Source organism: Xiphophorus couchianus, chromosome 11 (genome assembly GCF_001444195.1).
Source record: "Xiphophorus couchianus chromosome 11, X_couchianus-1.0, whole genome shotgun sequence".
NCBI classification, from domain to species: Eukaryota; Metazoa; Chordata; class Actinopteri; order Cyprinodontiformes; family Poeciliidae; genus Xiphophorus; species Xiphophorus couchianus.
Window position 1 is genome coordinate 12,572,984 of NC_040238.1, and position 25,327 is coordinate 12,598,310.

The window sequence follows — 25,327 nt, forward strand, 5'->3', positions numbered from 1 at the left end:
CTTTTACCATCCAGTTTTTGGAAGAAAGAAAAAAATAATTAAACATGCAAATGGAAATTATTGAGCTGGTTTTAATTCATCATCAGACTAATGGATTTATTGAACAGCTCCTTTGGCCTTTTTATTGTCCAAAACAAAAGTTTTGCTCTTGCTACACCAGCTGGAGAAGCAAAATTTGACTGGCAGCCAAGTCAGACATTCGAGCATGGCAAATGTCATTAAAGTATTGAAAAACAGATTACATTTCATGCAAAAAATGACGAATAAAAAGTTATTTAAGAAACTGTTAGAATCAGTTTTGTGATTTTTAAAAATTTTTTTTTCCATTTGTTCATCTTTCTGTGGACCCTCTAGCGCCCCCCCGGTGGCCCCCCGTTTAAAAACCACTGCGCTAAGATACGACGACGACATTTGCCGACAAAAACTAACAAAGTTTTCCATTTCAGGGCCTTGTGATCCCATCTCCAGCTAACGCTCGTCGGAGCAGAGCTCAAACGAGGTCGGCAGCGCCGCGGCTCCACAAGAGAGACGAGCTGCTGCACACAAACTATGAGAGCAATTCATCTTCATAAAAACAGTAATTGATAGTGATGTATAGCGTTTCTGAGCTCGCTGAAAGGCCCCTTCATATTTCATACTTTGTTGTTTGTTTACAGCTCCGAAGATGTTCACAGATATTCAGAATCTATTAAATAAACAATAAGACTATTTCAGGTAAATAGGGCAACACGAATAGATCAGAGCGACACCGACGGTGGATGAGGGTTCCTCTGGAAACACATACGTGCAACAGAGGCGAGCGCAGCCAATGGCGTGTGGCGGCCAGCACCGGCCCCATCAGAGCCGAGGCTCGTCGAGTCGAGTTCTTATTTTTTGCCTCATTTGCTGGCGTATTGCAGCTTTGCAAAAAAAAAAAAAAGTCGAGATCACCAACTAATCGAGCGGGGAACGCTGCAGGGGCGGACGGTTTCCATGCAGGATGCAAGTTTTTATCAGGAAATCTGAAAAGATTTACAGGTGAGCGAAGAAAAAGGCGTCTAATGCTAAAAGATGATCGTTCCTCATTTTGTTCAAAAAGTACAACTGTAACGACGTACAGATTTGTTCCAAAGATAGAGATATTTAAGTTATTTCTGTTAATGTGACTGATTAAAACCAAACATTTTAACTTTCAAACCAACAGTAAGGGAAGTTGCCACCATAATCATGGAGGTTAGCAGACATTCTCTGCCAAAGAAGCTGGCTGTTCACGGTTCTGTGTCCAAACATACAGAAGGGAAGTTTAGTGGAAGGAAAAAGTGTGATAGAAGAAAAGGTGCACATGTCCAATTTGGGACAAGATGAGAACAATATCCAAAAATCTACTAATGTGTCAAATGTAGAAAACATTAATGTGGATCCCTGCGATAAATACAACTTTTGAATTTATAATGTCTTTAACAACATGCTAGAGCCACATAATTAAAGCATGTTGGCAGTTTGACTTTTAAATGTAGTGATCATACTATCAGTTCTGATAAACCAACATCTTTCTCACAGATGTGCTTCTTTCACGTAGCTGAATCAGCTGACTCTGTGCTGGCCCCCATGTAAAAACATAACTCCGCCCCCAAACCATTTAAAAAAGAATTCAAAAGTAGGCGGAGTCTAGAGACAATAAGGGGTGTGGCCATGTCTGAGGATGAGTTTCACTTATTGAATTTAATTAACAAAATAAGTAAAGATACTGATAATTTTCTAATTTGTTATCTTGTATGGAGTGAACCCTCGCTGTAACGCGGTTCACCTTTCACGGCCTCGCTGTGCAGTTTTTTTTTCACAATGTGCATTTCGCATTGTGTTCTGCGTCCTGATTGGCTAAACAGTCTCCGCGCTTCTTCTCTATGTACCCTAACGTGCCAATAACGTTACGGCATTTAAATATACATAATACAGCTTGGCAAATTTTGGTAAATATTTTTGCCCAGAAGAAAAAAGAGCAACAACAACAATGACCGATAACTATGTTCTTCTCTAGAAAAAACTCACCTGCACCACAGGCTTCAGAAGAAAAAGCCACTAGAGAGCGAAGTCAGGCCGCAGCGTCACAGTCAGAGGAACAGTGAAATACGCCAGTCACAATTTGTCCTACTGTACTTCGTATTGATAATTAAAATGATTCTTTTACTGTAGTTATTTGTAAGAAAGCGTTCTATTTGTTAAAAAACAAACAGATTTTGTTCTTTGGTTTCAATGTAGAGTATTTAATTATGCTGTGTAATAATTGTAAAAAATAAAGGTAACTACTTCACGGATTTCGCCTATCATGGGTTCTTTTTGGAACGCAACCCCTGCGAAAAACAAGGGTTCACTGTATATAGTTCTCATGTAACTTTGTAGCTGACAGATATTTTGGTAGGCATACGTAACTGTCAGTCTAGGCTCTATGGAGTTGCTATGACAACAATAAACAAGCCACATTCTCTGTCTCCTATGGGTCGATCCCGACAGCCGCTATTTTTTAAATATATCTTTCTTTTGCATATATCTGTCCAGAGTGTCCATATACTTTACTTCTGTTGGTCTGGAAGCCATGATTCATCTACTCTTTGTGCTGCGTTTGCCTACCTACCAAGATGGCGGTTCAGAGTTGCGGATCACTTTTTGTTCACACTTGTGGGAACTCTGCATTAAATGCTAACAAATGAAGAGCCTGGTTCGTGCTGAAGCCATTGTGAAAAATGTGAGCAACTAAGAGCTGGAGCTGTTAAACATGACACGCAACCAGGAGTTGGACCAACGTCCTCCACAAAGGAGCCTGACCGTCTGCTGTCGCTTTGGGAAGCTGAGCAGAGGGAGCTGAACGTTTCCTGTCGATGGAAACGACCCGAACGAAGCGGTCCGCTTCAGGAGCAGGAAGCGGAGACGCTGCGGCTCTAAAACACGACGGGAACATTTGTTCAGCGGGGATGTTCCGAGCCGCTCCGCTCCGAAGTCGGTTATTTAAATGAGTTTGTCTTTGGTGAGGATAAAACGAAGACCCCGGCCCCCTTTTGATTTATCCCAGTACCAGAACCCTCCATGGGTCATTTATCAGCTAAATGGCTTTTTGAATCCATACTCTAAAGTTCATTACAGCGATTAAAGATTTATTCAGTCATAGTTATAGATAATTCATCTGAGGCCCATTAAAATGCCTTTATGTTGCTGCGCCATGGGGACCATAGGGAGGAAAACCAAGCGGGCATTTTTTAAATTGGTTTCCATGAACCACGTTTTCAAGAACACAGCAGGGAGGAGGAGGATTCTCACTAAAGATGACCAACGACATCTCTTAGTCGTCTTCCATAATGTTTCAGACGGAAGATTCTCAGCTCAACCTCACCGTTTCTCCTCAGCTCAGACTGCAGATCAGCTCTGCTGGTTGATGAGGTTACCAGTTATTCTGGATGAAACTGTCTTTAGTTTTCCAGCAGAAAGCATCAGATTTTTTTTTTTTTTAGAGCCGTTTCAAAACAAAAAGCCCACAGCATCATAGATCTTCCACCATGCTTAACAATGGGCTTTATGAGCTTTTCCATTACAATACATTCATCTTTTTCTTTTTTTTTAAGTTATTAAATTGTGCAACCAAAATGCCAGAAATGCTCTCAGGGTCAAGTGAGAAACTTAAGAGATGCGCTTCTGGATCCCACCTTAAGCGTTTTTTATTCTTAGAAAACCTGAAATTCAGGTTTCGTAAAAACTTGTGTTTTAATATGATAAAATATGCCTTTAATTGTGAAAAAAAAAATTGTTCTCATAAATGTACATTTCAACATCAAAAAACCATCCGGGTTTTACTGGTAAATTTGTGGAATAAATAGAAACTTCAGTCTTTTGTGCTCCTCTGTCGTGCCCAAGCTACAACTTCCTCAGAGTAAAACCAGGCTGTGGAAGTCTTTCACAGGTTGTTTCTTTTCACATGGCCCTACACTTTTATTTAACCTCCAGAGCTCAAGAAAGCAAACCTCTTCAACCAGCTTTCATTGAAATAATTACCCTAAGACAGGCCTTCACCTTCATCCATTGAGCTTCCCAAAGTCCTCTGACATGACCAGAACCGATCCAGCCTCAGAGGGAATTAAATTAGGGCCCGGGTTCCCATTCTCTCCAGACTTCATGCTGTGTTGGTCTGCTGCCGAGGAGAAAGAGGGAGAGAGAGCTGAAGAAAGGAAGAGATAGCGCCTATCCAGAGTTTCTGATGTTTGCTGGGAAAAAAAACAAAAAAAAAACAGCAAAGGCTGTCACAAATCCACTCAATATGCAGCTTCCATGTGTGTCATGGTGAATGTGCTGTGCTGCAGTTCAAGCCCCTCAGTGCCTCGGAGGAAAGTTATTCCTGACATCCACTGACCTTTGGTGATGGTAATGTCAGCCAGGCATGAGGTCTAAGGCAGAAAGCTCAGCGTCCGCGCTCGCACCGCGCAGCTCTCTCCTCTTTGGAATATCTGTCAAACCTTTACTAACCTTTAGCTTCTCATCAGCTGCGCTCACGTGGATCAAGGAGGTAAAACCAAGCCTTAGCATCTGTGTGTGTGTGTGTGTGTGTGTGTGTGGAGCTGTTTGAAGGATATTTTGTAGCAAAAAGAAACAGAAGATTAATGTCTTATATTAAATAATCCAAGACCAGCTAGATGATATCAAGTTTTTGGTCTATAGGTTTTACATACTGCCTGCTACAGTGGACCCCGGCTATCCGCGGTTCAATATTCACAGATTCATCCGTTTGTAGATTTTTCTCTGGAATGCGACTTTAGCTTTTTAGCAGAAAATTATCGTTATTGTAGATTTTTGGCACAACAATGCTTGACATGCTATTGGCTGGCATTTGACAAGCGACCAATCCAGGAGCGGCATTCATTTTCGTTGGTGCTGATTGGCAGAGAAGAAAAACGGAGAAACCATAATGTCTAACATTTAGCAATAACATCACTGAAAACATGCAGCCCAATATATAGTGTATCTGAAAACACCTGATCCAAACACCTGCGTGTGTGAATATAAATAAAGCCACAAAATATATATCTTGTCTCTTGTAATCTTGCTCATTTTAAAATCCATGCCAACTATCCCTCCATTCTTTAATCTGGATTAAATTCAGATATTTTGCTCTTGTTGAGATCTGACCACTCCGCCTCACAGGCAAGATGAACTCCAGCAGATCGGCCATCTTGGATCATTCCTTTGTTTTATTTTGGAAATCCCACCGTACATTTTTCTATACTATAGGTCTATTCATATAGATTGACATACTGTAAGTGTAAATAGAAAATTAAAAGTTATTCCATAATTGTTAAATCTTAGTTTTTGACATCTAGGTGGTGCAAGAAATTAGACATCTTATTATTTTAATAACTATATTTGAACACGTTTTCCAGGTTGCAAATGTATTTTCAGGCTCTGAATTTTGCTCCTTCGCTGACTAAATGGACCAATGAGGGAACAGGAGTCAGAGCCATCCTGTTGCTTCCCCTCTGAGTGATCAGTCTGCGTTTCACAAGCTCTCCAGCGCAGCTGTCACGTCTACCACATGCAGATGGTGATTTTTTACCAAAGGCACTGTTTCGGTTCTAAAAACAGAAAATCAGAGAGGAGCAGCGAGCAGAATAAATATTTAAAGTTATTAGGTTAACATGGATTGGGAATAAGTTTTGCTTGTCTAAGAAGAGCTAGATGTAACAGTACAATGACAGAAACAAGATGAACTTTAAGGATCAAGGAATCTGAAAAGCTGTCGTAGGAAGACAGAAACTGAAACAAGGGACCAGTTTAATGCTGCTAAAACTGTCCTGCGTCAATGTTGGATGCTGAAACAGCAGAGTCATCACTAAATGTGACATTCAATATGTGGATTATAGTTCAGATAACAATGCCTCTGAAGTCAGCTTCAGTGGTTTCACGGCCGTATTAAAATTCCCAGAATTAGCTTAGAGGAGGTGGGTCCACAACGAAGTGGCATGTTAAAACTCTTTTGTCCAAGACTGCTTTTCTTTTCAATGCAGTCCTTGGAGATTAAGGGTGCAAGCAGCTGAAATGATTTTCCTTCATAAAACGCTCAGTTAAACCGAAGAGATTACTCCGTCCAGCTCCCACTGAAAGGACATGACTAAGGCTGCTGGGGATCCTGATTGAGACTGTTTGGTACCCAAAGGTATTCTGATTGAGGTTATTGGGTACTCCACATTAAGGTTGCTGGTTGCCATAGTTATGATGAGTCGTCTTTCTGAAGAGACTAAATGGAAACCAGTTTCTAATCTGGACCCGAACAAACAAATTCACCATATACTAATGTCAGCATGGTAATGGAAATATCCCACAGTATGAATCAGTAGACCTGATTGTAAAGGTTCACTAGAGTTTAACTGCGCCGTTGCGGCTCTGAAAACACGTTTCTGCACCATCATTCATTCCAGAAGCCTCTGACTGGAAAAGATTTACAATGACACAACAAACACACTTCAGCACCAATCCTCTGTCTGGATCAAGCCTTGTTCACAGTGTGGCCCAATATATCAGAAAGTAATCTGTTAGAGACGCCATGTTCTATGACATTATAACATATGATCTCCAGCTTAGAGTAAAGGGCGGGAATGGAAAAAAACATTTCGAATTCAACTAAATCACACATCGAGATGATTGAAGGGATCGCGTTATATTGTAAGCATGTTTGTCTCTGTGTGGTGAGGGGAGGGTAAGAGCTCGTCAGAGTGTGCTCACAAATGCCCATATGTGCCTCGTTTGTGTGCCATTCTCAATTAAAGCCGCGCCTGCTGGGCAGTCGCGGCTTCCAGTTCTGTCGAAAGCAACACAGACGCCAGCAGCTCACAAACACGCGCCATCAGCCACCATTACGCCTCCAAGAGACTTCAATCACTCTGCAGATGACACGTTCAAAGTGCTGCTTCTGACAAAATATTTCCCACGGGGAGCCGAGGGGGGACTTCTCTCACACACACACACACACACGCCAACACGCCCACTCACGTACTTAACGCGTGGGAGTCTCACATCGGATGTGTTGCTGAGCTGCCACATCTCCTCTTCCTCCACCGAACGCAGCGCTTCGTAAACTGTTTCTACCTCCATTCCTTCCGGCCCTCCTCTCATTCATCTGTGTTTTCTGTCTAATTTTTCCTCTGCAGCGGCTGCACCACACAGAGGGAGAGAAAGGGCTGAACACGGCCAGTAATTAGTGGTCTTGATAATGGGGCAAGGCCAAGGAAGGTTGCCAATAATCTGGCCTAATTGCTCAGATGTATGCCAAAGCGTCCGTCTAGGACTGGGTGGTAGATAATGGCTTTGGCAGGTGCTGCCAGGGATATGTTCCTGGTGACATGAGCTTTTAATGACCACTGGAGTGTGTGTGTGTGTGTGTGTGTGTGTGTGTGTGTGTGTTGTTGTGTCAATGCGAAGCCTGAGTGAAACCAATTGGACAGTTTAAAAAAGACAGACAATGCCAATACATCCTATTATATTCTTTAATAACTAACTCCAAATATCCTGCAATCAATATTTCCCAGAGGTTTTAATGAAAGCCTCCGTGTCTGAATGACATTTTCTGGCAAAATATCTGACATTTCTAAGCAATTACAGTTTCTCTCTAACTGGCTGTGTTATTTTTAAACCTGCAATTAAAACAAAGTAGGTGGACTAAAATCTCTTTCAGATGGTAGGATACCAAAGGGTTATGATCAGAGAGGTTTATGTTCCCTTAAATGGCTCATTGATGCACAGAGAATAGAAATACATACAAAAATCTGTTTAATGCTCAAATGTTCAGTAAGGTACAATAAAAGTGGAATACTAACAGTGTACTACACCAGATGATGGCTGTCATGATTTCCAACTCAATATCAATACTAATAAAAATATTGTAACATTTCAGATATCGCAGCAATATTTTATGAAGAGATGCTTTTTTTTCTAGTTAAAAGCAAAAATAGGGGTTTAATTACAACAAAATATTAACTTCCTTGACTAGAGCAAAACAAAGTAAGTAGGAGACAATAAATCTGTGATTTAAAAGTGTCGTTTCCCTGTTAGGCAAACCAGTAGACAAAATAACTATAAGCACGCGACAATGCTTCCATTGTCCTGTAAATTGCGTTTCAAAACAGGAATGGATCCGACACACAAAATATGTTTTATTACAATGTAAACAAGGATCTGGTCCATGAATTTGTGCTTAGCCACTGCCAGAAGTAGCTGACAATTTGTGTAAAGGTCAATGGGTGAGTTTATATTGATTTTGAAGCAAATTACTATCTTTGAGTATTTAATTGTAATAGTATTGATTATATCAAGATACAGATTGTTTTGACAACCCTGCAACAGAGAAACCAAGTCATAAAGAACAGCCTGAGCCACCAGAGCATGCTAAAGCTAGTGTTAGTAGCTAAACCCAATGCTCATATTAGCAAGGTAACTATGTAGCAATATTATCTACAGTCAACTATGTTGTAATAATTAGGACATTAAATAATGTAAGTTAAGATGCAAAGAACAATGGCCTGTGGCAAGAGGATTAAAATCAAGCTGGGCTGACTAGGATGTTTGGAATAACGTCACAAAAAGTACCTACAGCAGAACGCAACCATGGAAACGTTTGAATAGTGGAGAAAGTAAGTCTTTAAAACACATTAAAGAAAGATAAAGTGGTTTTAATTGATATACTAACCCATATCTGATGCCAAATACCAAATGTAGTGAGTTATTAAATATTTCTCACACATATATGGAGAACGATGACATCTTGTCAATTAACCAGACAACCACTTTAAAGCTAGATGGCTAAAACAATACTTTGACACCTACAGCTTAGACACTATTCTAAGGCACATTTTTGGAAATAAATGCAAAAATAATTTTCAACTCCACACATATTTTCTTCAACTGGCCAATCCAGTCCAGAGCTCCGTCAGTGCTCGGTTTCTTCTCAAAGCACAACGGTTAAGCTAACTGACATCCTTTTCTATGCTGTCGATTATCTTTAAAACGAATTGGAAATCTGACAGGACCGAGACGTTCAGAAATGAGCCGACTCCAGCGGCGATCAATGGTAATACCCCGGCTTTACATCCAGGCATCAAAAACTGTCCCAAGTGCCAGAAATTAACACGAGCAACGATTTCCAATCAACTATCTGACTTTAGGAATTGCTCTAAATGGAGGACTAATCAATCAGAGACAGAGTAACAGAGCGACGTGAAACAGTGGAAAATGCAGCTTCCTGCAGGGAGACGGAGAGCTAAAGCAGGATCTACCAGTTATAAGTTGACTATTTTAACCCTGTATTTTAGCTGAACTCTAACCTCAAAGCAGATAAACTTGCATTTTTCACAAATATGTTCACACGTCCACAGCTGCCAGTTCTTAAAATGGGTTTATGAAGGCCAACGATTCTCCTGCAAACACGACTCTGTGAACTGTAAAAACCAGCAAAACATAAACACTGCAATATTCCTAGAAATCACATGACTTCCTAAAATACTCAGCGAGTGATTGCCTTCCATTTCCAGTCAGCTGCAATCAGTAATCAACCCACATGCAGCAAACACTAAAAGCTGGAGAGCACAGACCTGCATAACAAGTACCACAAATAAAGGTTTCCTAAATTTAGGCGCCGTTTGGCTTCCTGCAGGCCAGCAGAGTCAACAGAGATCAAGTCCGACTGATACACCGTGACTGTCTAACAAAGACCAAAGCCATCAGACGCCGCTGACATTTATCTCGCCGACTTTTATCTTCATACAGTCCAATCCAGCCGAGGAGGAGCCCACCGTGCGACTCCACTGCATGAGGCTCCACTGTCAGGGCACGCTGCCTCTCTCCTGTTTGATCTGAATCACAGCCAATCACAGTGGAAAGAGGGGGGTGGGGGGTGGGGGTGATCTTTTCAAACCTGATAGCAGAACCACAGAACGACGAGCGGGAAAAAAAAAAAAAAAGCCAGCGCAGAAGAACACAGCAGGAGCTCCCAGCTGAAAGAAATCATCCCCACATTGTTGACTGACACTTACCTGAAAGAGAGACAGAGAGGGAGAGGAGAGGAGGAGAAAATATTAAATTATGGATTTCAGCTGCAGTATTGACAAGACAAGAATCACCAAGCAAGAATCATGGGAAGGTAATTACTGGGAATGCTTGAGAGGTTTGCGCCAAACAGCTCAGATGAGCCGCTTCACATGTGACAAAAGGCAGGTTTCCTTTGTTCGGTGTGCCGGCCAGCCCGACTCGCATCGAACAGAGAGAAGGGAACGTTCTGACAGGTGAGGGTGTAATTAAAGATATGAAACCGCATTAGTATTCAAGGTTAGCTCGTTTAAAAAGGTGCCTCTGGGTTAGGAAAATATATAAAACCTTGCTTTAAAGTGGAAGGGATTTTCAGTGTGCAGGCTTTACTTGTTTACTGATCATATAACAGCTCGCTGCCGGTGTCTACTCACAGTGTCATTAAATTTACCCAGCAAGAATACTCTCACAATGCAGTGGATTAGAATGATGGGCACAGCTAAAAAATATACAAAGAAAAATGTCCTTGAAACTACCAAACTACATCTGATAGTCCGATTGGCTCGGTTCTACTAGGACCAAAACTACAACATCTGTTCCATCTCCAGCTGCTGCGGTTCTCTTTCTCTCTGCTTTGAGTCAAAGCAAACAAACGCTTTGAGCAACCAGTTCCCCTCCTCGCCTGTGGGGGCGCTGCGACAAGAACCACTGAAGGAAACAACATGAAAACCTCTGAAGAAGACACTGTCTTCTTATATATACTTACATCAGTGACGTGCGGTCAGGGGAGGCAGGTGAGGCACTGCCTCACCTGCCATCATGGAAAGAAAGAAAATATATAATCATAAAGTAATTTAAATTGTTATATTCATCCGGTGGTTTGCACTAAAAAATATTTATTTTTCATGTAGCTTCACCAATTTCGATTTTTATTTGTTCAAAATCGCTGAATTTTCTTATTTTCCCATTCAAATGCTTGGAAGCGATGCCGGTGAGGCAGCAGCGAGCTCTGCCTCACCTTGGATTGCGCAACCCCTGGCTCTGCGCTGGCTGCTAAGCGGAGAGAGCCTGTTGCTGTACGGCGTCAATAAAATGGTTTAAACAAATTTAATATGTGAACTTATTTCCAATAATTTAGCTTATGTATATAATGTACAGTGCTTTTTGTCACCAACTGTGTTTGTGTAACGTGTTTCGTGTAATGAGCGATTATAAACGGCAGAGAACAGGTTCGTGGTGAGGCAGGCAGTTCTCTTGCCTCATGGCAGGGGGCGCTCAAGATCCCAGACGTTCGTCTTGTTCACTCCTCAACTGCCGAGTAAGTGACAGCGAGCTAGGCTAAACGATTCGGGAAGCAAGTCAAGTGCAGCGATAGATTATAATAGAGATAGTGATTTTTTTCCTCTCGCTCATCCCGACTTTCGACATGAATGACTACATTACAACACTAAAAAAGTTTTCTCAAGTGGACTTTCAATCGAAGCAGGTAAGACAGTAATAACATTTATTTTGTTTTGTTTTTTAAGGAAATGTGTGTTTTGTGAGCTACAGTTTGTATGTGTAAGGATGCAGAAGTGAAACATAACCTGTAAACTGCTGTCAATCTATGCATCTATTTGCAAATCTGATTCTGATGACGTCAGTGCCTCACCAGCTATGAACCTCACCGCACGTCACTGACTTACATTGAGTGTAAATATGTATCAGTTACTGTATACTAGGGTGACCATATTTTAATTTGGGAAAACCAGGAAACTCCATACATTTGGCTGCCTGCACCGATGCGGCTCAGGGAGTACGTCACACGCAGCGCAGTGCCCTAGTGCCTGTAAATTTAATGGTCCAATGAAGGAAATTTAAAAAAACAGGACATTTCCTCACTTTCTAAAAAAAACCCGGGACGCCCGGGACAGGACGTGAAATACGGACATGTCCCGGGAAATACGGACGTTTGGTCACCCTACTATATACTATAACAACAATTGGCGTCAACCACGTTAATCAGGACAAAATAGGTTGTTTTTGTGGTCTGTTTTGTCCCTATACTTTAAAATATTTTAATTTAATAACACTGGAGTCTTTTATTAAAGCGTGCTAAGCAGAGCATGTTGGTGGCGATACTATGTGAGACTGAAGCTGTGTCTATGGTGTAATATTAGTGTATATTAATCATTTCAGGAGCACAGTGCCCTTGGCAGTTTGGTGGACACATTGTGACTGCACTGCATTTGATAAAGAGCCATACAAAGTATTAATGCGCAACTTTGTAGAGACCTGTGTTTAATTTGATTCCAATAAAAAGCTGCTTCCCCTGTCTGATATTATTTTATTCCTACAAACACCTTTGTATTTAAAATATGTTTAAAAAGGTAGGATATTCTAATAAAAGGATTAGTGCAAACATCTATAGCTTTTCATTTTAAACGGGTAGGATACTCAGATGAAGGAAGTGATCTTCTTGTGGTTTCGTCATGGATATAAACTACTCTTGTGCTAAGCTAAGCATAACTCCTAAGCTTCCACTTCAGTCCTGTCACTCAAAGAATGTTATCCGATGATGATATTTAACATTAACATAACCCGCTATAGTTTTCGGTTTGTAAACATGACAGCAGTTTTAGACTCGCAGCACTGACAGATAGACATAGCTATCTATCCGTGCTACTGTAGGAAGCACAGATCGTCAGAACACCAGTTTTCTAGCTGCCTTCACTGCTATTCTTGTTTTACAGAGTTTGTACAACGTATTAATTGTAGGTGTGTTTTGAACACTGTGGAAGAAGCAGAGAGTCTAAAAATTGTGTCAAAAACATAAGTGGAGGAAAAAATAAATATGAAGAATACTAACAAGTGAGCTCTAATGCTTTAGCAGTGGCTTCCTTAATGAAGCAGCCACTTCCACGATTAAAACTCGTTTCTGACCCCAGCGCTAATCAAGCCTGCTAATTGTTAGCAGCCTACGGTTGGTTGTTCTGCAACAGTCCCGTCTTTCTGCAGCACATGGAGAAGATTTATCCCGTGTTTGACCAACCTGACTGTGCAGAACGGATTCTGACAGACTAACAGGTATGCATTTCCCTGTGTGCTGCATCAGCACCAAAACATGCAGAGATCTGCAGCAGGAGCATCCATCAGTTGCAAACCCAAAACCAACAAACTGTGGCAGCGATGTATAAACTCTGTTTGCTTTTCTGTCGATGGATTTCTCAAATAAAGAAACAAGCAATGAAAAAGGGACTATATATTTGATGTTCCAAAATAAAAGTCCTGACAAGTAGACTTTTATTTGTCAGGAGCCCTCTGCTAAAATGTGGAGCAGAGGGCTCCACATTTTAGACTCCTACAGCACCTGTTAAAGGTGTATTAACGGCATAATGAAGCATAATGAGCGACTTAACAGGACTAATGGAAGCAGGTTTTGTACATTATATTATTACAGATTATATTATTACGATAATGGCCTGAGTCAACTGAAGTGCTGTTACCTTTGGCTTATGAAGTACAGCCCAGGTCAATACTTAAGAAAATTATGTCATTACGTAATAATCCAGCTACCTTTTAACTGGAGATGTATTTTTTTTTATTTGTGGTTCCTTAGATTTTTGTTCACTGCTTCTGTCAAGATGAGAGTTTATTTTAAACTATACGTTTTTTGTGCAGAATTGCTTTGAAGGTTTATTCTTTGTCTTTTTACTCCAGCGTTCACAGTAAGCATCTAAAAGAAACCGCGGCGCTGAGCGTGATGGATTACCTCCATCAGACAAGCTGCTCATCTTTGAAAGAAGATATTTATGACATGCTTAAATCATGTAGGACAGGCACATTTATCACACTAAGACTCAACACTGCTTTACCTGTTGAAACATTCAGGTCGTTATGAGGCGAGGCCAGAAATTTAGTATCCAATCCGGGAGAGCAAAGTGAAGCTAGCTGCTGTAGCTGCTCCAGGTGTCTGACTGATGTTAAGATAAAGCAGGATTTATCAATCAAGCAGACCTTTTTCATACAGAAACACAAAGCGCTCCACAGAGATAAAAGTATACTAGAAATGATCAAACTAACAATTTCAGAGGACAAGGAGCCGAGAAAAACCCATTCTGTAGCGAGAAAACTGAAAAAAAAAATACATATATATATATTTGATCAAGATTATTGTGGTAAAAGTTTAGTATTTTTTATGGTTAAGTGCCTTGAGATGACATTTGTTTACTAACAATCAAATAGATAACATGTTGAAACTGTAAATATGGGAATAATATTTGAACAAAAGTATATAACGCCTGCTAAAGACTAGAAGTAGAACCAGTTTAAGCATAAAACCATGAAAAGGATCATGAAAACTAGATTAGAATATTTACCAAAATTCTGTACAATTAAAAAAACATCCTTTATTTATTGCAGAGGGAAAATAAATGTGACTCGTATCATCCAAGCATCTGTTGTGGTTGGTGATGCTGTAGGCAGGACAGGTGTCCAGTAGCAGTCTGTCTTCCAACACATGTGAAGAGGCCTCTGCCTGAAGACTGTTGCTCAGAGACAAAATTCCAGAGTCCTGATTAACACCATCAGCTGTTGGCAAGCACTGCTAATCCACCTCATTTGCTTTTGCCGCTTCTCTTTTAATCGATCTCTGTTTGACCGCATGGTTAGAAATCCAGAGATGTTGGAGTAGGGGACATGATCCTTGTCTAGCAAGAGATGGTTTAAGCTTCCTCTTTTCCTCTCTCTCTGCATCCACAAAGCCTCTTTTTCAACTCTGGGCTTGGGGTCAAAGTTCAGGTACTATTTGAGTTTTTGAGATGCTAATCAGCTGTAAAAAAAAAAAAAGTTTGTATTTCATAGTGAGTCTTCAGTCTGGTGATATTAAATAAACTGGTAGAGTGTGAAACGTGAGCCTATTGTTGGTCAGGACAGAGCAGACAGCTGAGGAGCATCACATTCAGCAGCGCTGTGTTCATTCAGGTGGTTTACTCCCAGCCGACCTTTTACACGTTGAACACTTGAAACCATTAAAGGAGATTGGAGGAGAAAAAAACCCCCATGTGAGCAGTGTGGAAGAGGGTTTTGGTTTTTTTTTAAACAAAGGAACTTAAAAGAACCGGTTCCTCCCTGTGCTTTCAAACGTGTCAATTTCCCCATGATGCTACCCACTGAGAGGACAACACGGAGCAGAGACAATGGAGACAGAGGAGCGACAATATCAGGGCTAAAGAGGAGGAGGAGAGGGCATTTGCAATAACATTTTCAGTTTGACCGCTGAATGTGTCCTTTTACATCTTTTCCAGAAAAAAAACAAACACAAAAAAAACCACCTAAAAAGGTCGGGCAGAGAGATCACGTAATTTCAGGAGTGCGCCGCCGGCGTGGCGGGTGGGTGGGGGGGCCCGGTGATTCATTGCAGATGACAGGCGAAAGAAACGGTCAAGACTGGTTACAGCTGGGAACAGGTGTGTGTCAAGCCTCAAGCTGGCTCCATTTATTTTCTCATCCGACACGCTACGCTAATGGTGAACCACACTCCATGAGACGCCACTCCAGAGCTGCCCGCTGTCTAAATCTGTCCACTTGTTCAGCACATTGCTCCGTACCTGCACTGAGTCACCATGTTGTTGCTACTGTATTTATTAGATTCATCCACTGTCCTCCACTCAGCCACTTCATCACGTTAAAGAGTTAAAGTACATAAATACAGGGCCAATAACACACGTAAACACCAACATTAATGTTACCATGCCAACATTAGATCTAACACAAAGGTTATAGTCTACAGCACTTTAGTTAGGATGCTAATATTATCATGATAACTAAACCTGAGTCCTTGAAAAGGGAAGTTAGTTAGCGTTGTCTGAAGAGGTGTCATATTTTCCTAATAAGTGTTTTTATGCTGTTCCTTATTTAGCCAACTGTTCATTTTATTACTAACATTGCTACCATCTGTACAGTTTTAAATTTAAGTGTGTTAAAGTCTTAAAGAAGTTGTTTTGATGGACTTTTGTCATAGTTATAGATCTGTTTAAATTAACTTTTTGCACAAAAAAAGATTAATTCTACAGTTTAAATAAGTAACAAAAAAATAGCATAATTTTGATTTTCCGTTTGCATCAGCTTGTGTTTATTGGTGTTTATGGTTGCTAGGCGACAGGATACAAGCCGAGGTAAAAGTAAGAATAAATCTTAAGGCTACACTGTCTTTTGCTTGTCTTTGTATTTTCCTCTGCAGTCAACAAAGAACCCAGGCAATGAAGGCTGGGCCCTTCTAAGGATGCATGGATACATCCATAGAACATCCATTAGCATGCTACTATTAGCATGTACCATGAACTGAGGATGCTAACAGAAGCATTAGCATGCTAAGTAAATAAATGGAATATCACTTCATAAGCTATTGCTAACATCGTACCTTAATATTAGCATTAGCTTGCTAAGAAAGTGCTTTCTGTTTAATACTTGACCATTTATTAACCTCATTTCTTTATCAATTCAGCCATGTAGCACTTATCGGTTTGTTTCTTGGTTTTTTTGGTCAGGAGTCAAGCAACCTGCTCAAACCAAAACTGAGAATGCTAACGCAGAAATCCTCAACTGAAATTTAATACCAAGTTCTCAAGAACAGAAATGTTTGTTCTCTTTTCCAGAGCTGCAAAGAGAAAACCGGATTGTTCTGTTCATGAAAGTTTGCTTTACTCTGTCTATGTGGTATGAAGTGGGTGTGCAACAGTGGGAGGAACCTTCCTAAGACTTTTGGACTGGAGTTCTTGTGAAGTTCGAAATGTGGTGACCAGAAGGAGCTTTGTTCTCTGTTCTGGCTTTAGTAGAAGAAAAAATGTCACTGTTCTTGTGAAGCCTTACTCTTGGTGTTTTCAGACACAGTGGATCCACAGAGAACTCATCTGTTGGCCCATTTTCCACATCATGAACTGGAAATTATAGAGAGACTGGGTACAACAACTGGATTTAGGACATTATGTGTCAAAGATATAATCCAAGTCACAACACAAATAGCAAACCAGCAGTCAATTCCTCCAAATCATCTTCAATACCTGTTACACTCTAAAAACAGCCTTTGGGTATGAATTATTAAATAGATTTTATAGTAATATAATGTTTATAGATTTAAATTGAAGGTTGTAGCATAGTTACAAGGGTACACGCCACATTTCATAGCTTCCTGTGGATAGCTCAAGGCTACCTGAGACTTCCTTTGAGAATGATTAGAACTGTTTTCATAGTTCAAATACCAGATGCACTTTAATATGCAGAGGAGGCTGCCTTAGTGCTACCACTGAAGCTAACACCTACAGCTTTCATTATTTCTGCTCAGCGGGGTTCAGCCAATCAGAACAGAGGAAAATAAATGCTGCCCCTGGATTGGCTGCTTTGCAAACGACAGCTAGTAGCATTTCCAAGCTGCTCTTTCTATAGAATATTTTAGATATGCTCTATGAAAGAAAAATCTGTGATCTGTGAATACACGGGGATTCTGGGAATAATTTGGAGAATCCACTACAATTCGACCATAAGTAGAAAGCCTGCTTTGATATATTTAAACAGCTACTGCACTCAGTATTAGAGCCACGTTGATTTTTATAGCATGTTTCAGCAACAAGGCAGTTCAACAGTACGAAAAAGAAAGAAAGAAAACATTACATTTTCTCAAATGTCATCAGAAATCATTATTAAATATTGGAATAAAGACAACAATTAATCCATTTTACAGTTATTAATCAAACGGTTTTTAGCCTTCATTTACAGTAACTCGTTGTTTCGGCTGTTTTGCAGTTTTCTGGAAGTTTGTTCCAGATTTGTGGTGCATAGAAGCTGAATGCTGCTTCTCCATGTTTGGTTCTGCTTCTGGATGCAGACCAGAACCAGAACCAGAAGACCCAAGAGGTTGATACAACAACAGTTGGTTCTGGATGAGCTAGGCAGACCTGTGAGAAACCTGCTGCGGTAATTAATGCGACTAAAGATGAATTGCCCTGGACCTTACTGGGACATTAGTCCTTTTATCCTGGGAATGTTCTTCAGGTGATCGAAGGCCAACTTTGTAAATATCGTCTCGATCGTCCCTCTTTAGGTCCAAAGATAAGAACTTCACAAGATTACTCGAAACATAATTATGACCTGCTGCTGCTTTCAAGTAGTTCTTGAAATGCAAAAACACATGGCTACCCCAGTGCAGGAGTTAACCCACTGTACTGTGAGTAAGCAAGTTAAACATCTACTGAGATATGACCAACATCTAAGAACAAGCAGAGAGAGAGACAGGAGGCATCCAAAAACACACACAGCTAATGTAAGCCAAACGAAACTTGAGTTGAAACTCTCTAGAAGGATGACATGAGTGCGGAGTGCCATCCAACTGCTTACTGTACACTTTAATATGTTCCAGCTGCTTTAACCCAATGAGAGACGGGATCTCAGCCGCCTGACTCTGACAGCTCAAGGCATTCTTGGAAAACCCCTGGTGATTCATGTCCTTTGCCAGGCTGTTGAATTGCCATTACAAGTTGCCAGGCTGCTGCTGTTGTGTCTTCATTGTAGGAGATGGAGTGAGGGGGGGGGGATGGAGACGTGACAGAAGCGGCGGCGGAGAGAGCTCTATCTTGTGAGGCTCCTGTGACAGGATAAGGGAAAAGATGCAAAAACCTGACGAACACCTTCCGGCTGACAGCGCACACGTGTCGGCATGTGCCGGATTCCCGAATGTGTGCTTTCAAAGAGAGGCACAAGCCAAAAATAGGATTACTCCGTGTCTTGGCACGACTTTCAGCGAAGACTAAGCAGGAGGAGGAGGAAGAGGGAGTCGCATTTACTGCTGCAGAAAACGTCGACTCACTGATGCTTCCCTAACATTTGTGTTTGTTAAAAAGATGAGTATAATTGAGCAGAGACAATTTAGTCGGTGTGAAAAGAAAGGTGTGATTTAATTACTACCCAGTGATTAGTGAACATTATAATTAGATTTTTTTTTTTAACCTTCTAATAGCCACAATGACAAAAGAAACATTTTTACTGATTATTGAAGCTGTGGAAGCAAATTTGTGAAAAGAGTTTGGAATTTAATTAGATTTGTGATAAAAACAGGGTTCTTTTTTTACATAAGACCCTGTTTCACTCGGGAGCTGCTGAGATGTGCAGCTGTGTGAGCAACGTTCTGATCAACAGGACAGTTTCATGTCGCCTGGTTGTTTGGGATCATTTTCAGAAACTCACGGATGGATTTCCTACGATGCTACCATTAGACTTATTTCTGCTTCATTTCGCTCACAGTAGTTACACATTTTAGGTTAATTCTTTAAAATAATTTACAGCTCCTCAATTTTGAGAATCAATTGGTAAATTCCCAATGTTTTCATTAGAAATCTGCATTCTTTTTTAAATTTGGTCATAAGTTGGTCTTAACCGCAGCTCAAATGGACACAGTTCAGATTTCAGACGCCGTCCGTGTAGTTTTGTTTGGCTAAATTTAGAAAACAAGTTGCAAACTCTGCAAACAGCTGGACTGAAAGCACTTCCACTGGATGCGATAAAGAAACTGCAGTAACTTGTTCATTACAGTCCCAGTCTAGATGTAAATCTTTTAGTGACTCGATTCAGACTTTTAGGGTTATGATTCGACTCGGAACGGATTTTCAATTCAGAAACCAAATATTTCTAGCTCCCTCTGCATTGACTGGAAGCCCCTGTAGAGATAATTTAATCTGCTGCCATAATATTGTGATATCTCAGTGAGCAGAGACAGATCTATCCTTAAATGTAGAACAGCGACGCGTCATAACAAAACCAGGATCGAGTCACCAGAGCAGGAACGGAAAATCGTTTTCATTAATTCTCTCAGCATTGACCTGGAAAGCTGCGTGAAACTCATATTCCTGCATTTTTGTTCAACTTGTCATGTATGCATGCTGATGAAGGTATTAATGAGGCGTCTGGAGATCACAATTAAATATGTATGCGCTTGCCATAGGCATTAAAAGTAGCCTTTCGCATACGTATACAACCTTCAGCGCTGCCGGATGCAGCAGAGTGTGAGCTTTAAACCTCCAGTCCGGTTAGGATTTAAGAGCATCTCTCCTGTCTGTAGTATGGCCTGAGGTCTCATCCAGTTTTCCCTTCATTTCATCCCTGCTGTCACCATGTTTTACATCACAGTCGGCCTCAGTGCTTCCCCTTCAAACAGCTTAGTTCTACAAGTTAGATGAAGTACAGCAACAGCTTTCTTAACTATTGATGTGCTGAAGAAGCAGATGTGAACAGTTTTAAGACGGCTCCACACACACAGATTTCTGAGTTAAGAGCTGGAAAATTAAGAATATATTAAACTGATATTCCTCACCGGCAACTCAAAACCACGGATACAAGCCCTAAAGCGACATCAAAGATGTGTATGTATTCCAAAAAGTGTTAAGTGTTCTGAACAGTTCAGTTTGACTAATCAGCCCTGACACCCGCCAGACCTGCAGAGTCAAGAAATGATTGAAGAAGAACTGGGCAGATCGCACGAAAAAAGTAATGCAACAAATTTTACTGATCTAAAGAAAGTCAGAAACAAGAGGAGGAACAGAGAGAGAGAGAACATGCAACAGGTCTGAACCTTCCCAGCAGAGGCCAACCTACCAGAATCACTGCAAGAGCTCATCAACGTCTCATCCAGAAGGTAAGAAATGCCGAAGAAAACAACATAAATGCTCCAAAATAAGAAGCATGCACCCAAACAGCTGACGGCTCCACTAACCAAAACCTCAACACAGATGTTGAATGTTACTCAAATGAAAGTTTAGATATAAAAAAAGGCCCAACAAATAAGCGTTTATAATTTATCCAGAGAATTTAACTTGGGGGAAGCTAAGAGCATTTTCAAAGCTAGCAAAAATGCTAAAGCGCTAACCAAAAAATTTGCTCCGCTATTAGCAGGTTAATGGAAATGTGCTACCACCGAAAGAAACTCTCACAGGGGACGTTAGCTTTCTCACTGTCAGGTGTTTCTACTTGAAAAACATTTTAAGGTTAAAACTACCTCAGACATAAAAAAAAAATGTAATTTAATTTCTAAGGTCAAGAGTGTTTTGATATTCTATTACAGACTAATAACTCCTGAATCTCATCCCATTATTTTCAGCACAACTTCTATTTCTGTGTATTCTCCTCTCGTAATCACCGTTTTCATTTTACCATAAGTCCAGGTGTGTTTAGCCAACAGTTGCCAGCAGCTGCTGAATAAACACACGCACACACACAACATAATCTCCAATATTTGAACCCAAAACCTGATTAAAAAAATTCATGATTTGAAGAGAAACATCCACGCTGCGATGGAACCTGCCTCCATCCAATTTCCCCTCTTTTGTTTGGTTGTTGGTTTTGTGAGCTTGATATCTTCCACCTGGAGGCATGAATTGCTAATGTGTGTCAACCTGAGCCAGCAAGCACTGCAGAAGTATATTTCAATAAAAAAAATAATAAAAAAAAAACAGGCCAGGATAATTAAAAAGTGACAATATAAGCCATAACAACAATCCATCTGAAGGGTTTATTAAAAGCAGCTGTTATTTTACGCCCAGATAAATCAAACAGATACGTGGCAGGAATCCTGCAGGAGTAACGGGAAATAAAAAGCATTTTATTTCCATTTGATATTAAATGGAAACATGACAGGAATGACAGAGGAGAGTGTTCAGTGAACCCCTGCTAGTTTACAAATTTTGGTCTGCATTGTAACTCCATTTCCACTGTGCGCATTAATTCATGTCAACGTATATTTGGTGTTTGAAATATTCAAATAGTTACAAGCGTTTATAGAGAAGGTCTCATGTATTTGGTCGCATCTTTTTTGTTATTCACATTAGCTGTTGACTAAAGTACTTTACATTTAAAATAATCAAATGAGATTTTAAAAAAAACAAAGGAAAACATGAGAAACCTGATTAAGAAAAACAAAGTTAGAGTAGCCAGAGCGTACTCTGATAGAAGCAAAGGGATTAAAAGTGAGTTTTTAAGCTGGCTTTGAAGGGGAGAGAATATGTCAAACTGACTTTTTTAAGCTTTTTTCTTAGTTATTCCCTCATCATAAACATTCCTGGAGTCTTACTTTCATTTTTTTCATGCATTTTTTAATAATATTGAATCTCTCTATGGAATCTTTTTATACAAACTACGTCTCTGCCCAACGCTCCTAAGAGAGTTTGCAAACAGCACCAAGGAGGAGCATTGTTGCGAGGAAGGCGGAGTGTCAGAAAGAGTAGGAGCTTCTTAAAGAAACAGAAGCCCAATTTCAATGCATCAAATTGTGAGATTTGTTGTGTTTCATTTAGATTACGTAGATATTTTTTTATAAGAACTGAAGGACACAGTTGCTTAAAATGGTATTATATCCCTGAAAAACACATAATAAATGTCTAATGTTGGGGAATCTGCCTTCGGTATAAAGAGGCAGTTTGCTCCATAATTTCGGAGCAGTGAAAGTAAATGTATGATCTCTGCGGGATTTTAAGAGAATGATCAGGTGCTAACCTGTTCGAAACCTGAAAAACAAATAAAAATCTTAAAATCAATTCGAAAACTGACTGGCAGCCAGTGGAAGGCTGAATGATAACCTCACAAACACCAGGGCTCCGCTGAAATGAATGAACCTGCTGCTGTTAAAATTGACTGTATGCAGAGTTTAAACCTTTAGATCCGTCAGTGACGTAGGCGGTCCTATCGAGGGATGAGTGGGATCAAAAGCAGCCGCAAAACGGGAAGAGGAGGATGGGTGGGATGAAAGTGTGGCCGTGAAGACGGATTCAAAGGATTGGTGGAAGGAAAAGAGGATTAAAGGGCAGGCAGAGAGGGCTGGATGAGGAATGGGTTGGCTGGGATCATCTGGATGTGGCAGATTAATAAGCGGCTCAAGTTGTACTATGGTTGCATTATTTTCCACCCCACAACAACCGCAACCTAAACTAAATGTTTTCTGTAACATTTGTGTTAAAGTAACCATTAAATGTATTAAACATCGACCATAAAAGAGAAAATGTGCAGCAGGTTTCCTTAGCATAGATTAGATTAGTTTTGAACATCATAACTAACGAAGCGAACACAACGTTAGAGTGAAAAACTAAAAACACTGTGAATACTCCAGACCTGCTCTAAAAACACAACTGACTATTTTAATCAAACACAAATTAAACTTTAACATGCGTTCATAAAAACAGTGAAAGCTTAGCACTAGCGCAGAAGCTAACATCAACAATCGTCCGTATCTCCACTTCTGTGGGAACAGCCAATCAGCATCAAGGAAAGTAAATGCTCCTCCTGGATTGGCTGCTTTGTAAGCGTCAGCCAAAAGCATGTTAATTAGCATTTTGTCAGGTTCCCAAGACGCATCAATTTCAAACTATTTTAGGCAGACTGTGTGCAGCTTAGCAATATCAACAATACTTCTTTAAGAAAGTCAAGAATCCTGTTTTGAACGTTTTTCAAGAACAGTTTGTCCCGCTATGATACATAAAACCTTTTTTTTTAACATTATCATAATAGTTCAGCAAAATATTGTGATGAAGTCCAGACCGCCCAGGCCTGGACGGACAGAGGAAAATGTCGCTGGTGAAAACCTTCTGTTTGTATTTAACCTGAATGAACAACGTTAGCATGAGGAGCTAGTGGTCAGCGAGTGAGTGTGTGACGGTGCTCCTGGTTTTACTCATGGCCGGGTCTGGATCTGCACACACTGAGGAGGCAACAGTCTGCCAGAGCAGATTCCCCTGCAGGTCAACGAGAGCCGGACCCATCAGACACGCTAACAACTGTCCTTACACATGAAAACAACCAAACATGGCGCACCGTGTGCACGATGCACCTGTCGCTTCGTCTTAAGCCAGAGAACACACGGACCATGGCGCAGTTCCCTGCAGGAGATCGCTCACATAAACACACACACACCCCTCCATGCTAACAGTTGTTCCCTTCCTCCCGCCTCGGGCGCCGCGCTCTCCTTGGCTGACCTTAAGTTGGACCGCCACAGCTAGTTTGCATCAGATGCTTCATGAAGCAGATCGCTTCGTGGCTCCAGTACAGGTGGATGAGTGGAGATCCGGTATAGAAGCAGCATATTTTTTAGTAAACACTGGAGATCATTTTCCATGTTTTATCGTCCTGCGGCGAACGAGAGAAAAACATCGGCAAGATCAACAAACCCCATACTCTTCATTGGTTTCCACTGGTAGATGTGTACCACGGTCAGATGGGTTCCACTCAGAGGTCGCGCTGGACCTTTTTTTTTTGTTCTCCGTCATTTAGACTGACAGCGTTTTTAAAAATTGGCCATGTACTATTTTTACCCGTCAAATAGCCGCATTTTTATACGGTTTAGTTAATATTCACCTAGTTGAACCGTAAATCCAGATCCCGTCACACATAAATCATAAATCATCTCATTTTTTTCTCCGTAGTGACAAAAACCACTGACTGTCTGAAAGACGCATTTAGTTCAGTGTTCATGAGATGGTATTCAGAAAGGATTTTTTTATTGATTGGCTTTAGTTGCCTCTGCGATGAACTCTTTGTGTAAAGTCTATAATGTCTGTCCATGTGCACCAGTCGGAGTTGTTGATTATAACAGACGGGCTTCAAATTTTCCCGTCGTTTAAAAAAATAACAGGTCAAATACGGAAAGGATTCCTTTAACGCGACCTCTGATGACACTTAGACACATAGAACATAAATATAATCAATAAAAATGGTTATTTGAAGAATACCATTTCATCGAAACAAATACGACACAACCTCTACATACTTTAGGGAAGAATTAAACTGATTAATGAGGAACTAGTTATGTGGGTAGCTTTGCATTTTTGCTCTGTGTTTGGTTTCCTGAATGCTTCTCTTGTCTTTCAGATTTTTTGGGGGCTGAAAAGATCAGGATTAGATCGTGGAAAAGTCGGATTTGGGTCGTATTTTCCTGCCGTCTGAACGTAGCCAGAGTCTTCCTGTGCCCCCCCCCCCCCCAATCCATCCTCTCCGGTCCCAGCCTGCGTCTCATTGGTCGGATGACATGTCTGCGTGGCCCCCCAGCCCCCTCTGACCCGGCTGACAGCTCCTGTTTTAGGATCAGGTCTGCGGCTGACGAGTGTGTCTGCAGGGTAACTCTGATACAGAGGCGCTCTGTCAAAACAGGGAGGACTAAACTCCAGCACCGACCCAGGAGGGTAATTGGCTGCTGCCTGGCAGGTGTGCTGTTTAAATAAAATGGGCCTCATTTGTCAACCTGCACACAGTGTGTTAATGGGCTACAGAGTCCATTATGCAATAAATT

The 25,327-nt window shown here is 40.8% G+C and overlaps 1 protein-coding gene across 4 annotated transcripts in view; it reads right to left on the reverse strand.

Moving 5' to 3' along the window:
- cadm1a (cell adhesion molecule 1a) overlaps positions 1-25,327 on the reverse strand; it is a 396,597-nt gene that overhangs the window by 179,732 nt on the left and 191,538 nt on the right. The gene's annotated exons all lie outside the window — the stretch shown is intronic.